Here is an 18,688-nt window from a genome sequence, read left to right on the forward strand (position 1 = left end):
TTAGTATTTTCCACTGTAAATGTACTGGGTTATGTATATACTTAGAGAACTAAATTTCCTTTGACAATGTGGCATTTCATCATTACTTCCCCATTTTATTTCCAAGCATTTTAAAGAGGCTTAAAATTACTATCAGAAGCATCTTTCATAACTCATAAAAGAAACTGGAGTCAAACAGGAGCATAGAAAAAATAGCTCTCAACTATGAGAAGTTCAATGTACCCCCCACCCAAATAGAATAAACAAAGTTGCACCTAGGCACATTATAATAAAACTACTACAAGTAAAAGATAATGAGAAAAATCTTGCTACAACAAAGAAAAACAATACATTACATAGAGGAGAACAAAAAATATTAACAGCTAATTTCTCATTAGGACACAGGATACTGGAATGACATTTAAATTGCTGAGGAAAAATCTGCCTCCCAATAAAAAAACTATTCTAAGATTATTATTCAAAATTAAAAGGTCTAGACATTTTCAAACAAATTAAAAATGAGAGAATTTATTGCTAACAGGTCTGCATTCAAGAAATGCAAAAGAAAATTTCACATTGAAATAAAATAAAATAAAGTGATAACTTGGATATACAGAGATATATATTCTTAATTTCTCTAAAAGAACTCTAAGTAAAATTATAACACAATATTTTAGGTTTATGATCAGATATATTAAGATGTAGATATAAGTAATGTATATGATAGCAATAGCAAAAAGAAAGAATGGGTAAATGAACCTGTACTATTGCAAGGTTCCTATATTTTACTTAGAATTAAAGTTGCATTATGGTTGCTAAAGCAATCAATAAAAATAATTCAAAGAAAGATAATAAGCTAATAGAGAATAAAAATAATCCACAAAAGATATTGTTTAACATAACAGGTGACAAAAAGAAGAATAGGAAAACAAAAATGAGACAAAGGGAAGACAAAAAGTAAAATGGCAGACAATAATTACAAATACAAATATTTACATTAACTATAAATGTATTAAATAATCCAATAAAATGTATTGATTATCTGGCTGAAAGACAGCAAGACCTAACTCTACATTGTCTACAGAAATGCACTTTAAATATAAAAACACAACAAAAGTAAAAATAAGCAAACACTGTGAAAAGATATACAATGTAGACAGTAAACATAAAAAACCCAGGGAGATTATATTAATACTAGACAAAATAATTTTTTTAAAAAGAATTACTAGACCAAGAGAGAAACCTTTCTTTTCTTTTTAAAAATCTTTATTATAAATTTTTTACATTACTTTTTGGTCCTCTTATATTGCCCTCCCCACAGCAAACACCACACTGTCGTCCGTGTCCATGACTCCTTTTTCCTTTTCCCTCCACCCCTCACCTCCCCACCACTAGCTGTCATCTGCTCTCCATCTATGAGTCTGTCTCCGTTTTGCATGTTAGCTCAGTTTGTTCATTAGATTTCATATATGAGTGAAATATATGGTACTGTATTTGTCTTTCTCTGGCTGGCTTATTTCACTTAGCATAATATTCTCCAGTCCATCCATACTGTTGCAAAGTATAAACTTTTCTTCTTTGTTTACAGCCAGGTAGTACTTCATTGTGTAAGAGTCCCATCGTTGTTTTACTCACTCATCTACTGATGGACACTTGGGCTGCTTCCATATCTTGGTGATTGTAAACAATGATGCAGTGAACAAAGGGGTGCTTATGCTCTTTCAAATCAGTGCTTTGGGTTCCTTTGGAAAAATTCTCAGAAGTGGGATCACTGGGTCAAAAGGGAGATCCATTTTAAACTTTTTGAGACCTCTCCATACTGTTTTCCACAGTGGCTGCACCAGCCTGCATTCCCACCAACAGTGCAAAAGGGTTCCCCTTTCTCCACAATGTTGATTTATTGATGATGGCCTTTCTGACAGGTGTGAGATGGTATCCCATTGTGACTTTAATTTGCATTCTTCTGATGATTAGTGAGGTTGAACATCTTTTCATATGTCTATTGGCCATCAGTAGGTCCTCTTTGGAGAAGTGTCTATTCAGGTCCTTGGCCCGTTTTTTAATTGGGTTGTTTGTTTTTTGAGTGTTGAGTTTTGTAAATACTTTGTGAATTTTGGATATCAACCCCTTATCAAATATATTGGTGAATATGTTCTCCCATTCTGTGGATTGTTTTTCTGTTGATGATTTCCTTTGCTGTGCAAAAACTTTTTAGTTTGATGTAGTCCCATTTGTTTATTTTTTCTATTGTTTTCCTTGCATGGGGAGATATATCCAATAAAAAATTCCCACAAACAATGTCTGAGATTTTGCTGCCTATGTTTTCTTCTAGGATATTTATAGTTTTGGGTCTAACATTTAAGTCTTTGATGCATGTTGAATTTATTCTTGTGTGTGGTGTAAGAAGGTGGTCTAGTTTCATTTTTCTGCATGTATCTCTCCAATTTTTCCAATACCATTTATTGAATAAACTATCTTTAGCCCATTGTAGGTGCTTGCTTATTCTGTCAAATATTGACTATAAAGGTGTGGATTTATTTCTGGGTTCTCTATTCCATTCCATTGATCTATATGACTGTTTTTATGCCAATGCCATGCTGTTTTGATATAGGGGACTTGTTTTCTGATCCACTCAGCTACCCTATGCCTTTTTTTTTTTTTTTTTTTTTTGGAGCATTTAAGTCATTTACATTTAAGATGATTATTGATAGATAACATACATAGTGCCATTTTACTGTTAAGACTATTTTCCTCTTTCTTTTTTTCTTTCTCTTTTTCCTCTTCTTAAAGCATTTCTTCCTAACATTTGTTGCAGTACTGGTTTGGTGTTAACCAATTCCTTTAGGTTTTTGTTGTCTGGAAAGTTCCTTATTTCTCCTTTGATTTTAAATGATAGCCTTGCTGGGCAAAGTGGCTTGGCTGTAGGTCCTTGCTTTTCATCGCCTTGAATATTTCATGCCAATCCCTTCTGGTCTGAACTGTTTCTGATGAGTAATCAGATGACAGTCTTATTGGTGCTCTCTTGTAGATAATTACCTGCTTTTCTCTTGTGGCTTTTAGGATTCTCTCTTTGACTTTAAGCCTTGTCATTTTAACTATGATGTGTCCAGATGTAGGCCTCTTCAGGTCTAATTTGTTTGGGACTCTCTGAACATCCTGGACTTGCATATCTTTTTCCTTCATCAGATTAGGGAAGTCTTGGGTCATTATTTTTTCAAATAGGTTTTTAATCCCTTGCTCGCTCTTCTCCTTCTGGTGTTCCCCTGATGCAGATGTTGTTCTGCTTCATGTTGTCCAAAATGTCTCTTAAGCTCTCTTCAGTTTTTAAATTCTTTTTTCTTTTTGGTGCTCTTCCTGGGTGTTTTTCCTACCTTGTCTTCCTAATCACTGATGTGATCCTCTGCTTCATCTAATCTACTGTTTATTCCTCCCAGTGTAATTATTTATTTCACATATTGCATTCTTTATATCTGAATGGTCATTTTTTCTATGTCTTTTATCATACTTTTGAGTATCTCTATAATCATTATTCTAAACTGTCTGATAAGTTGCTTGCCTACATTTCATCTAGTTCTTTACTAAAGAATCCTTTGGTTCTTTCATTTGAGGCCTGTTTCTTTGTTTTCCCATTTTGGCTATTTCTTTGTATTTTCTGTCTTAATAGTTAAACCAATCAGTTGTTAAATGTATCAGCTGTTACACTATTCAGGATGTAATCAGTAGCCCACTTTTAAAATCCACAGGGTGGGGCACAGTAATTCATGTGGGCAGGGCTCTTGCTTCCCCTCAGGCTGATGCCACTTGGGGGTGGGGAGTGCTGTGCCGGAAAAAGATGGCTTCTGCAATATGGGGAATGACTCAGCACAGGGATACTGGTGGCTGTTTATTCAGTTCCTTCCCCAGAGCCACCAACCCCAGACTCTACTCAAGTGTCTCTAGTCCACTCTGAGCTCCCTTTACCAGAGCCCAGGGAAAGTGGCTGCAAATAAAATTTTTTGTGTTGGCTCTCTAAGAGGCTCTCTGAGTCTCCTGCCATCTTGTTTCTCCCTGACAGACAGAAACCCTGCTGCTTTTCACAGCTGTATGTTCTGGGTTCATTTCTGGCTCTGGTGCTATAGGCTGGGGAGCTCAGCTTTGGGTTTAAACCCCACACTTCTCAGAGGAACATACTCACAGCCACTGATATATCCCTCCAGATCTTCAGCTGCTACCTGGGGGAACCCAGACAGCCCTCTCTCATCTATGCACTCCCTACCAGTCACGTTGTGGTTAAGTTTTTTCTTCTGTCTGTCCACGGTTATAACACTTCTCTACAGCTATTATTCAGTGGGTTATTAAGGATGTCTTCTCTACCATTTAGCTGTAATTCCAGATTGGTCTTGGGAAGAGGTTAGTGTAGCTTCTATTTACTCCTCCATCATCTTGGATCTAGGAACATTTCTTATTGAAAAAATGGTCAAGATAGCAAGATGATACATTATAAATGTATATGCTCCAAATAACATAGTTCCAAAAATTTAGTCATCTCAGAAAAATACCTACATTTATAAAGGCAATTGGGTGGTGACCAAATTGTCAAGCTAATTCAATGGAGAGAAAACAGATTTTCAATAAAAGTATCTGTAAGAATATGAACTTCAACCCATACTGCGTACTATATACAAAAGTTAATTCTAAGTAGATCATGAACCTAAGAGTAAACACAAAACCATAAAACATATATATATACACACATATATGACAAAACTCTGTTATTTAGAACATATAGGAAATATTACAACTTAGTATGCCAAATTACTCATTTGAAAAAAGGGCAAAAAACTTGAACATATTTCAAAAGATATAAAATAGACAATAAACATATGTAAAGATGTTCAGAATAATTATTAGTTATAGAAATGGAAATTTAAACCATAATGAAATTCCAGTACATACCCACTAAAACTGTTACGTCTTAGAAAGATACAAACTACTGAAACGGACTCAAGAAGAAACAGATAATATGAACAGACATAAGTGAAAGAACTGAATCAATAATCAAAGTCAACTCACAAAGAGAAGTCCTGGCCTAAATGACTTCATTCCTGAATTCTGTCAAATATTCAAAAAATTAATAACAATACTTCACAAATTCTTCCAAAAAATTAAAGATGAAAAAAAGACTTCTCAAATTATTCTATGAAGCCAGTATTTCCCTGGAACTAAAATCAAAGACATCATAAGAAAACTACAGACCAATATTTCTTATGAATATAGATATAACAATCCTCAATAATATACTAGCATACTAAATTTAGCAGCATATTAAAAGAATTATGAACCATGACCAAGTGGGATTTATTCCTGGGATGCAAGGATGGTTCAACACATGAAAATTGATTCACGTAATACATCACATTAACAGAATAAAGGAGAAATACACACACAATCTTATAACTGATTTAGAAAACACATCTGAAAAAACTCAACATCCTTTCCTGATAAAAACACACAACAAGCTAGGAATAGAAGAAAAAGCGCCTCACCATAAAAAAGATCCATATATATATATGTGAGTACCCACAGCTAACATCATAATGATGAAAGTGACTGGAAGCTTTTTCTTAAAGATCATAAATAATATAAGGAGTCCACATTTACCATTTCTATTCAACATACTACTGGAATTTGAAAGGAAGAAATAAAACTATCTCTGTTTGTAGAGGACATATTTTTATATGTTAAAAAATACTAAAGATCACACACACACTCTGTAAGACCAAATCAATTCTGCAAAGCAGCAAGATACAAAATTAACATGCAAAAATCACTTGTGTTTTTTATGGTTACACACTAACCATAAACAATCCAAGTATAATATTAAGAAAACAATTTCATTCACTATAGCTTCAAAATTATTAAATATTTAGAAATAAAGTTAATAGAAGTGAAAACGTTATGCATATGGAAGCTACAAATTTTTTTTGAAAGAAATTGTTTAAGATAGAAATATTTATTACCCAAACTCATCTAAGGCTCAATGCAATCTCTTTCAGATACCAGCTGATGTTTTGGTATAAAATTGACAAACTGATTCTAAAATTCACATGGAATTGTAAGATACCCAGAACAGTCAAAATGATCCTGAAAAAGTATACATCATAGTAGGAGGATTCATACTTAACAGATTTTAAAACCTATTACAAAGCAATATTAATTTAGACAGTCTGATACTGGCACAGCAAAAGACATACAGATCGATTGAATTTAATTGAAAGCCTAGAAATAAAACTATATAGTTGTGATTGACTGTTTTTTGACAAGAGTTCCAAGACCATTAAATGGGGAAAGAAGTCTTTTGAACAAATGGTACAACAACAATGGGATAGCTACATAGAAAAGATTGAAGTTGGACCCTTAAATCATACACAAAAATTAACTCAAAATGGATCCACGACCTAAATGTGAGAGTAAAAGCTTTAAAACTCTTAAATGAAAGCACAGAGATAAAATTTAATTTAGAATTTGGTATAGGTTCTTAGAAAAACACCAACAAAATCACAAGCAACAAAGAAAAATAAATAAATTAGACTTCATCAAAATTAAAAACTATTGTTCTTCAAAGGACACCATCAAGAAAGTAAAAGGACAACCCAAAGAAATGCAGAAAAAATTTGCAAGTCTTCTATCAGATAATGGATTTGTATCTAGAAGATGTAAAAGAAGCAAATTACAAAGTAAACATGTATGATATTATTTCAATAATATTTTAAGACATGCAGATCAAAAACTGTCATGCCCCATTTAAGTTTTCGAGATAAACAAAAAATGTTGATTTTTAAACAAATTAGAGATGCAATTTTTCTTCAACTTATCCCATTGGCCTAGAAATATGTTATTAAAGTATAATGTCCAATGAATTTAAATAGGAATTTTTATTTGATTTAGAAACCCATTCCTAGAGCATACTAACCCACAGAGAATCTTTCCAGTCCAGATTTCCTGGGAATGAAGATCTGAAAGCATGCAATCCTGGTACTTGATTCTTTTTAGTATGCTTCTTACAGCAAAAAGAATTATACAAAGCTGGTACCTTAGTTCAAATTTTAGTAATCTGTAGAAAATCTAGTAGTAAAGTATATTAACACACACATGATTAATCTGCTTAGGGAACTGGATCAGAGAAGGGAAGAAATGATATACCCAAGAGCTGAGAACCTGGCCATCTAAAGGTTAACCAAACCAGCTGTGTGGGTTCACCCTTTCCTCTATAAAAACTACTTTGCTGGAAGGCTAGAAAATGTTAGACACTAGGGAATGTATCTTCCAACAACCAGGTCTTTCAGAAACAGAAAGTCAAAGTCAAAGCTAAAGAGGGAAGTCAACTTCTTGCCATTTGCTATTAAATTTCTCCATTTTCCAGAAAAAGAATTTTGGTCACTGAGAAATGTATTTGAAAAGATTCTAGGGATATGAACAAACATACAACTCTTCATATTTTAGAGCTTGAATTTAGAGGACACTTGAGGAAGGCTACCTTCCTAAAGACTTTGTATGATTCAAACCTTGCATAATTGAACACAAGTCTTCTCAAAGGAGCAATGTAATATAGAATACATTTTAATGTGCATGGTTAAACTGAAACAGGAGGTAAACATTCATGAAGCACAGGGATCAACAAACACTGTAGGACATTTTTGCTTTAATTCTTTTAAAAAACTTTTCTTAACATTACTTCTAGTATTAAAAACAATTTAAAAGCATAGCCCAGCGTGGTTAATTGCTTAGCTTCCTTGGCATCTTACCACATTTCAAAGATATATATTTGAGTATGTGGTTTTTAACACAGCACTGAATTAGCTATGCCTGGCTATATGTTAACTAAATTCATGAAATAAAAGAACGGGAGAGAGCTTAATAAATGCTTATTTGATATTATCATTGAATATATTTTTGAAATTTAATGAAAACAGGAAATGTTCAAATAACAAAATGTCTGAAATCACCATAGAAGTTCTAATATAAACAATAACATTGGTTCATTTGACATGACAAAGTATGGTAGGCATTTCTGTTTACCAGCTAAAATGGTACCTTCCTGTGGCAGAATTATAGTTTATAATTCATTCAGCCATCTAGCTGTGAAACTCTATGACTCCTATCTCTTAATTGAGGGAATCTGTTTTTATTTCAATGTATTCACATAAAGTGAGACCTTATTAATATCTTACATTGTTACTTTGTTTATATAATTCATATTCATATTTAAGCACATTCACACCATATATAAATCTGGAGCTGATAGATTAACACTGCTGTGATCAAGCAAGTTTTTCTTTATAAGATCTAATTAGGCCTTGCCCATGTCATATCATGGAGAAAGAAAACAAAAGCTTTCATTTATATTTAGGAATGGATGGTCCTGAAGATAATAGAATAACTCCAATCCATGAAACTTTTCTTCTAAGACTTTCTTACTTTTGTTTAGGGAATTCTAATCTGGACTGTGTCTGCTGGGTTTCCTGAAAAGAATTTCTAGGGGTAGTCCTGTCAAATTCCTCAAGTCCCGCCTTTAGGGACCGGATGACAAGGGAATGCAATGGGCAATGTTTTAGTGGATCTTTTCGTGCTACTTTGGGGATCAAAGGTACACATCCTCCCTTATTTTAGATCAGTTCAATTTCCAGGGCTACCCTTCCTTTATATTGGCACTTCTATGTCTGTAATTATAGTAAGAAAGGTTGACAATGCCAATTGTATAAAATAAGGTAAGAAAAGAAATAAAAGAATATAAAACAGCATATGGTAATAGAAATTAAAGTAGTAAAAGCAAAATATCAATTGGCATTGGTACAAACACTCAAGAAGACAATAAAAAAAGACAATGCTACTATTACGGACTAATTAAGATTCTTTGTTTAGATTAGAAAGTTTAAAGAAAATCAGCAAATGTCCTGTTATTCTCAGGTAGCAAAATGGGTTTGCTTGTGAAAAGCACTGGTCAGAGAGCAATGGACAGAATTCTCTTCGGTATACACAGACTAGGTAGGGATATCTGTCTACAAGTAATCAGGAAAAATACAAAGGTTAAAAATCTATACCAGACCCAATGCCTACTCATGTGTGGACTCTGAATCAGGCCCTTGGCAGAACACAGCTCCTTGAGGAGTTCACTGTTTTGCAATCCTTCTTCACCTCCTTCTCATCTCCCACATCCTGTTGTCAAAAATAGAAACTGGTCTCTGCTTTCCAATTTCCTGAGTTTAATCACAGAATCTTGTATGGTTTAATTCATATGATTAAGGCATAGAGTTAAGACAGAAAATATGGACTCAATCACAATTTAGGCCATTTAGCTCGGTACAGAGAGAAAATCTTTTTGTGTTTTATAGTCCGTCAATGGACTTAGTTAACACTGGGCCAATGTACTTTGCTTCTAAGTAGGTAGAGGTGTGCTTATCCCGAGTCTAGCACTTATCACACCTAACTATAATTATTAGGTTAGTTGTCCCACTCACTTGACTCTGATCTCCTTGTGAACAGGAACTATTTTGTGTTCAATCTTATATCCCATGTGCGTAACAGAGAAGCTTATGATTCTTAACCCTGACTGCACTACATGATCACCTGTGGAGCTTTAAAAAAAAATAAAGATGCCTGGCACCAGTCCAGGCCTACTGAATTCATTTCAGAGGTTTATTACACAGGAATCACTACTTTTAAAAAGCTTCACAGAGGATTTTGACTTGTAGCCAAGATTAAAAACTACTATAGTAAACACTCAGTAAATGATTGTTGAAAAGATAATGAATAGATAATGAATGAAAAAAACTAAGTGAATGAATGAATAACGATCGAGAACCATTACTACAAAGAGTCTCATTCACATCATTGGATGGATATATGAAAAGTATAATATTTAGACACATCAGTGAGTGACTGAATGAAGAACATAACATTTTTAGTCACAGAAAACATTATGAAGAGAATGTAAAATTAATGCCTTAAAATAGGACCCATCTTATATCCTACTTTTTGACCAAATGTGATTGTGGGTACAAAATTATAATTTTAATGGAGCTACTGAACTCTCAAATTTGCTAGTAATTTCATTGTCTCAATACAGCTGTTTGCATGTATTTAATGATACTCATTGGGAATTCCCTTAAGGACTAAATCTTCTGACATGCAAATAATTTTAACCATAGGAAATGCAAGTCTGCACATCCTTATTATCTGAAATTAGCAAATGTGCTAGGTGAACTTCATTTCTGCATATTTCTTTTAAAGAATACAATAAGACATGAGAATCTAATGGTAAAATTTGGAAAGTTACATTTAAAAAATTTATCAAGATCTTCAGTGGGGACATCAAATAATTACCTGAATAAAATATTATTTCCCTATGAAAAAAATTACCTTCAGTGATTTAAGTGCATTTTCCACCAAGACTAATGCACAATATTGCTGAGATTTTATGTAAGCTTTATTTCATTTAATGCCTATAAAATCATAAAACTACAATTTTTCTTAGTTCTTCAAAGTAACAGAACTGTTTTTCTCCTACTACTTTAAAATAGCAAAATTATGCCAGTAACGTTCACGACAAAAGGAAATTAAAAGCTAATATACATTTAATAGCAAGATGTTTTCAAGTTAAGGGCACTTTTTTAAAAAGTACACCTAAAAATAAATATACAGTAAACCTACTATGGGATAAGTTCTAATTTCAGTACAATTTGGAGACATTATCTAGCATTTTCTTCCCTTACAATAATGTTGGGAAAATTAATGGCATAAGAGATTGACCCTAGCTGTTCAAGAAAATTGTACAACTCTTCTGCCTCATTAGAGACACTCCATTCTCACATCCCAGATCAGGTTTGCTGTTGTTGACAGTTTCATATAGTAATTCTTTTCTTTGCCTCATATCTGCAAATTCTGACAGCTCTGGATCTGGAATGTGTCCAGAACCTCTCCGCTTCTCACCAACTCCACAGCTATCACTGTAGTTCTAAAGGCATCATCATCTTTTCTAACCAGACTGATATTCTTCAGAAAAAAAAATCACATCATGCCATTCGACTGTCTAACACCTGTAGTGCCTTCCTATCATATGAAACAGAATCTGAGGTCCTTCCCTTGGCCAAATGTCCCTGCGTCATATGCAACCTCTGGTTACTACTGCCCCATTTCTCTGACCTCACCTCCTGACCTTGAGCTCTGTATTCTTAAGTGAAACATGGCACAGTCCTGTTTGGGTCTGTGACCTGTACCTAGAGTATCTGCCTTCATGTACCTGGATGGCTTACTACTCCCTGCTTCAATCAGGTCTTTTTTCATCATCGCGGAATTAGAAAGGAAGTCTCTGATTACACTCGTGAAAACAGCACCCCGTAGTTAAAGTCCCCTTAACACTGTCTTCTTTTTTTTCCATAATACCTTATCGGGGACAAATATTTATTTGTTTACCATCTGTCTTTCTCTACTAGAATATATATTCAGTGAAAACAGAGACTTTATTTGTTAACTGCTGCAAATTCTTTGCATTAAGAAGAGCTGGTACGTTGAAAAAAAAATGACCACATCTGTACTTTAAAGTTATATCATTGTTTAAAAAAACAAAAATATATATTACCAGCTGTGTATGAAGAAAACATTAATTTCACTACTCCTTAAGTTCCATGCCAAGAGACAAACAAGAGGTATACTTTTAACTATTTTTTCTTGATATACATACATGACATGTTGTATATAAATGTACATATGTATGTATATTTTGTGAGAAGGAAATGATCTACATAGTGATCTGCAACTTGCTTTGTTTACTCAGCTTACTTTAAAAAATTATTTCAGTTGTATAGATGCATTATAAGTCATTCTGTTTGTTTATTTAACAAATGCTTGTAGTGTCAAGCACAGTACCAGCTAACGAAATACAACGGTAATTAAGACAGAGGCAGTCTCTACTCTGGTGGAGCTCATACTGACAACACAGCAGGGACATTTCGGATATTTAAAAAAATTTTTTGCTATCACAAAAAGCACTGCAGTAAATGTGTGAACTGCACATGTTTAAAGTTCTGCATGGCTGAAAAACTTGACAAAGTAAAAAGACAGTCACAATCTGTGAAAGATATTAGTAACTGTATGTGAATCGGTGATAGCAGGATTAAGAATTGTTAGGTCAAAGGCTATTTATGTCCATTTAAATCTGGATCAATATTTCCAAAGTTACTTTCTAAATAGATTATACCAATTTACTTCCATCAATAGTATATGAGTCCATCTCCTCACATCCTCACTAGTACTAGAAACTATCACTCTTTTTAACCTTCACTAGTCTAATAGGAGACAAATAATAGCTTACAGTTATTTTAATTTATGTTCCTTTCTCAATTAACAGAATTAGGCATCTTTTCAAAACTAATGACCATTTGATTTCAGCTATGAATTGCTTGAACAAACCCTTTGTCCATATTCTTAATGTGATGTTGCCTTTTCTTTATTGATTTAGAGGCATTACATATAAAATAAAGAGATTAACCCGGTGTCTCTCATGTTGATGCAAACATTTTTCCTGGATCGTGACTGTCTTTTCACTTTGTAGAGTTTTTCTGCCAACGGGAATTAAACATTTCTATATAGACTTTTTTCATGTTTTTTAGATTTTATCAAGTTTAGAAAGGCTTTCCCCACTCTAAGACTACAGATGATCAACTCTGTGTTTTCCTAGTATATTTCTTGTTTTACTTCTTACATTTAAATCCATTGGCAAATTTATTTTTAGTGAGGTAGGAGGTAGGGATCTAACTTCATTTTTTAAAAACTATATATCCAATTGTCCTATTTATTTAACATTACATTCTTTCCCTACTCGTTTGAAATATCACTTTGATCATATACTACATTTTAAAGTGCAAACAGATCTGCTTCTGGATTCTCAGTTGTGCTTCACTGACGTATTTTTCTATTTTTCTGCCAATACCCAGGTGATTTTTTCTTTTGATTTTTTCATTACATTTGGTGGGGTTAAGTTCCTTTCCCGTCATTATCTTTCTTTTCAACTTTTCTTGGGTATCTTATACATTTATCACTCCAAATTAAAATTAGAAACAATAACATATGTAATTATAAATATTTTGATCAGAATTGCAGTAACTTTCTAAAGTGATTTGGATAAAACTTATACTATCATAATACAAAAACCATCCAGTGAACATAGTATTCTCTTTTCTATTTTACATGTTCTTTATTAAAGTTTAGAAGTTATCTTCATTGAAGTCATGGTCAGGCTATTTGTATGTACTGCTTATACATATATATTAATCATCTCTATGGAAGAACATAAGAAATGACAATACTTAATATTAAGACGATATCGTGTAAAAGAAATGGCATTGATTGAACTTTAGAAAGAAGAAACTAGGTTTATTGGTCAAATCTTGTACTCTTTTTAATGGTTGTTTAATGTGGGGCAATAACACTTCTGAATTTGTCTCTCCACTGGATGAGACAACTCTTCTCACAGGATTACCCTGAAGATCAAATAAAGAAAATGTATAGTAACACCTAGCATATACTTGGCATAAAGTAGTCACTTTAAGAATGTCACTCACATACTTATTTACTTACTATTCTCAGTTGTAAAATGATAGGTGATGGGGGATTTCATATGTTAATTTGAAGGTTAAGGCCAAGGTAGTTATCATTTCATCCTGGACTAATAGAGTAGGTGGGACAGAAGGCCCTTGAAAAACACTAAAGCACCCGAGCAATTAATGCTTACTGAATGCAGGTGTTGGACTAAAATACCTCAGCATTCAAAATGAAATATAAAACTTTCCCTATGTACAAATTAATGGTGCAATTTTAAGTTTATAAAGTAGTATTTAGGCCTTAAAAGTATAAAGATTTAGCATGGCACAGGAATGAAGTTTTTTAAGTGAACTTCACTATTTAATAAGCCATCGTATAAATTTTAAGAGCTGCCCTGGCGAGTGTGGCTCAATTGGTTGGAGCATCATCCCATAATCGAAAGGTTGCGAGTTCCATTCCCAGTCAGAATACATAGTGGGTTATGGGTTCGATCCCCAGGCTGCACAAGAATGAGAGGCAACTGATCCATGCTTCTCTCTCCCATCTATGGCTTCTCCCTCTCTCTCTCTCCCTTTCTCTCTAAAAAAGAAGGGGATAGGTCTAGTCAAGGAACATGTATAAATGACTCATGGACATGGACATGGGGTGGGGGCTGATGGTGGGAGTGAGGGGGTGGGTGGGGCAGGGGAGAGCAACGGGGGAAAATTTGGACAACTGTAAAAGAACAATTTTAAAAAAGGGAAAAAAAGTAATAAAAAATGTTTTTGGGTGAGGATAGAAAAAATGAATTGTAAAATCCATAATGTCATTAACTTAAACTGTCCAGATTTCATTAACCTGGCCAGAAGATTATTTTCATAAATAGACTTCTAGATTTCTGTTGCCATCTAAGGATACAACTTGTATGCTGGCATTTTAAGCACATTTTTTCTCTCTATTCTCTTCTTATTCATTTGTTACAGTTTTCAGGGAGCACCTTTCTGCACAGGTTTTCTTTCATAAGCATAGCTCCACAATGATAAAATGTATTTTTGAGTCATTTTAAACCATGCTCGTTGTTTCTAGAGCTCCAAACACCCACTATTTTTAGTTCACTTGTTAAATAAGCATAATCTGAGACTACTAGAAATTGTTTGGATAAAAACTGACGCCAACAATACTTGGTAAAATTCAGTAATTACATCCTGAAAAATAATACATAATTCATTCATTTAGCCAGTCTTTATTACACACAATGTGCTAAACGCTGGGGATTAAAATGTTTATGAAGATGGAGTTCTTGCCCTCAAGAAATTCAAACCCAGTGAGGAGAATGATACGTAAATACTGGGGAAAAGGCTACAAAGAAGGATTCTACACACTATTAAGAAAGCTAAAAAAAAAAAAAGAGAGAGAGAGAAATCTTTGACCTGCATATAGATAACATTTGCAAACTGTTGTTCTGGGAAACAGAGACCCTGTGAACAATAGTGCCCTCCATCCACAACCAAACCCCAATGTGTCTGTTATCAGGTAAGTTTAAGAAAGGCAGTGCACTACGCTCATCTTCTGGAGATCCATGATGCCCATTAACATAGTAAAGCTCCGAAGGGAGCTGTTTAACTTTGTTTACCTAGCATTCCTAAACTTTTTGAAAAAGAAACAATTTTTAATAACAACTATCCATTCCATAGATTTTTTGTTGTTGTTCTGGTTTACACACTTGGAAAAATAGTGAAAGCAGGTTTTGTGTTAATCACTTTCCATGTATCTTAATTGTGTCATTAAATCCCTATAGTAATTCTGAGAGGTAAGAAGTAAATATACTTATTTCCATTTACAGGTGAAAAACTGAGGGGTTCAGTGTCTCTTCCCAGGTTCACAGGAGTCAAATAGAAACTCAGCTTTTTTTTTTTAACATGAAGTCTACCCCTTTTTTGTAATATGGAGTGAATTTAACTTTCCTAGAAGAAAGGCATAACTTATCTAGCTAGTTCATCCAAGAAACACACCCTGAGAGTCCAGATCAGTATTAGTTGATTTAAAAAGAAACAAACAAATTTATTTTATTAAGGAGTTTGTAATTGTTCAGTTTCTTAAGGATGTTATTGTGTTTTCTTGCCTTTTAAGTGTGCCTGAAACAAGGCAACAATTTTAAGATGGTATGTTCACCAAACCATATCATCTCCTTTTTCCTGATTAGAACTTAAGGAAGTTAAGATGAAATCACATGGTTTAGAGTGATTTCCAGAAGCTCTGATTCCACGTCTGGTGTTTTATATAACAATCTCATTTTCTGGGAGAAAATGAGTGTGGAATCTTTACTCTAAGCCTGAATAGCCTTTTACTGAGAGATGTTGTAACGGAACCCAAATCACTTTGCATCAAGTTGCAAGAGTTTGGCTTTCTCTCCACATTTCCCTTGGGGAGATGTGTATTGTCAGGCCTAGAGACTGCACATCTGGTGAAGGCGGCAACTGCCCTGGTCTCTTACCCTGGGAACGGTAATGAATACCTTTGGCTTTTGTTCTTTTCATTCTATTGAAAATAACGTATTGTTAGCTCAGGTTATTAGACTGTGCATTTGTTTCTCTTTTTCATCAGTTTTCCTGATAGTGGATTTAAAAAAAGAAACAGTTGCTACTGGTGCCATTATCAAAAGACTTCTGGGCAAGTACTGATTACCATGTTTTTGATTAAAAATCTAAACTCATCCAATGTAGTATATACTGGGCTTTTTCTGACTCACTTGATAAGAAGGAGGCCCTTTATAGTTGTTTTTATGTTCTAAAAATGAGGGTTTAATATTCTCCAACTAAGCAAAATGAGGGGACAAGCTTGAGTACAATTAGAACTAAGGAGCTCAGATGGCTAAAATCTTGGGAAATTAAACCCAGCTCCTTTTATTTTTCCTTTAAAGCTTCTTGAGAGATGTCGAGAGAAGACTGAAGGATTTTCCATACATTTGTTATTATGCATTTCTTGTAAACACACAGTTTTAACAATGACAGGGAGGTGCTCCTTGCTCTCACTCTCAAGTCTAGAATGTTCCTCTCTACTTAGAGTTTCTATCTACTCATCCTTAATACTCACTAAGGTGCCATCTTCTCCAGGAAGCTTTTGCAAAGATCTTCTTGTACAATTTCCATCAAACTACATACCCCCTACACACTATTTGTCTGTGAACTGCTAGCAGGCTGTAAAAGGTCCATCAACCTTTTATTTTCCTTTATCCCCACTCCCTGGTCTAGGACCTGGTGCCCTGTAGATGGCAATGGGGAAAATCCACTAAATAAAAGATACTCTCCCTGTTTCAGACAAATATCAAGATGCACCATAAGCAGTATTCTGAATGTGTAAATTCATGAACTCCCTGAAATCTTTGTAAGATTTTGTATGAAGGTGCAGTCTTATGTGGAGATATTCTAGGGCTTCTATCAAATTCTCAAATACACCAGGGATTCCAAAGTAGGTAAACTCCCGGTTAAAACATCAAGTGTGATGAATTTTCCGAATATGGCATATGATCTTTAGTGGTTTCCTCTGCATTTATTAAGTTGTGTTTTGTTGTATTTTTCATTGACTCCAGGACTATCACCACCACTTAGCACCATCAGAAGCATAGACTGAGGACCCCCTTCGTGCATGACAGCAGTAGCTGGAAACCATATCAGTGAGTACTCAGTATTCTTCTGACTCACGAGGGATTTCATATTAAAAGTAAGAGAAAACCTTGCTTAGTAACAGTCTGCATTATATATAATAATAGAACATAATTTATATGTGGAAGTGGTAAGATAAATTTCATTCATAAAAAATACCATGCTTCTGGCTAGACAAATGACTTGAAGTACCAGAGAGAAATTATCATATTTAGTTCTGGGACACCCTTATGTTACTTACACTTTTTAAAATTTAGTACATTCACATGTTCAAATGTATTGAGATTTTTAAGCTTGTGAATGAAATTAGCAACGTGCTGTGGCTGTCAACGTGATGCATTGCAATTCCCCGTGAGTGGTAGGGTTTAAAAATTAATTCAGCTCTTGCACCTGTTTGCCGGCATTCGTCTGCTGAATTTCCATCACATTTAATAAGTCTCTGTGACGCAACTCGTGTCCTTTTGCCTGGGATCCTTTAATATGGTGTTCAATTCTCACCAATCTGAAATTCAAGTAATATTAAAAATTTCAAGCTGTTAATTAAAATCTGTGAGCTTGAATCGTTATGGATAAAATTGGCTTTACTCGGTGAGGTTCTTTTTAAACTTCTTAGAGTCTCATCTAATCCCCAACTCCTACCAGGATAAGTCTGATGACAACATGATCTCACTATGGGGGACTGAGGCTTACAAATCCTCCTACATGAGGGACAAAAATCAAGTTATAGGCTTGAGCAGAAAAGGTAACAAGGAACATTACCTGCTGAGATGAAATAAGAAACATGACTCAGAATTAAATGAAAGAATTGATATTTTTCATACATCATTTTCAATAAAATTAATTCTATACTATCTGTGTTAAAATGCCTAGCATATATATATGAGATATCCTAAACTGAATCATGATTCCTATTACCTATTTAGTGGACAATATTACATTTAATTATGGAATCTTTAAGGAGAGATTGAGGCCTATTTGCTAGATATTTTGAACACAAAGCAGAATTCTAAGTAAAAAGGTTCTAGTACATTTATGACCCATAATAAGATACTTTATTTGAACCTTTAGGAATAGTGTACAAGGCTTGCTGTACTACGCTCAGAGCTGGGCTGTTTACACTTCCCAGAGTTGGGAGACCATAACAAAAAAAAGGTATTTAACAATGCTTCTCCTTTTTTTGTGAGGTCAGCATACACTCATAATTAATCTGCATGCTTCAAGGTAAAGTTGCCTGCCTTCCTGCAGCAAGGTTAACCTACACACTGGAACACTTCCCAACTATAGTACAATGATTTAAAAAAATTTTCTCTTCCACTGAAATAGAAGCTTCCAGAAGGCAGGGATGGTGTTTTACTTCCAGAAGGCAAAGATTGTGTGTTATCATTTTTCTCAGAACAAGCTAGTTGAAAGACTAGTAGGTTATCTAATTGAATTAAAGAATAGATGACCAATTTCTCCAAGGGTCAATAGCATATAGGTTTTAACTAAAT

The 18,688-nt window shown here is 34.1% G+C and overlaps 1 protein-coding gene across 2 annotated transcripts in view; it reads right to left on the minus strand.

The window, feature by feature from the left end:
• Nucleotides 1-18,688, minus strand: part of METTL15 (methyltransferase 15, mitochondrial 12S rRNA N4-cytidine) — a 172,747-nt gene that overhangs the window by 1,147 nt on the left and 152,912 nt on the right. The gene's annotated exons all lie outside the window — the stretch shown is intronic.

Source organism: Furipterus horrens, unplaced genomic scaffold (assembly GCF_987537825.1).
Source record: "Furipterus horrens unplaced genomic scaffold, mFurHor1.1.pri manual_scaffold_2, whole genome shotgun sequence".
NCBI classification, from domain to species: Eukaryota; Metazoa; Chordata; class Mammalia; order Chiroptera; family Furipteridae; genus Furipterus; species Furipterus horrens.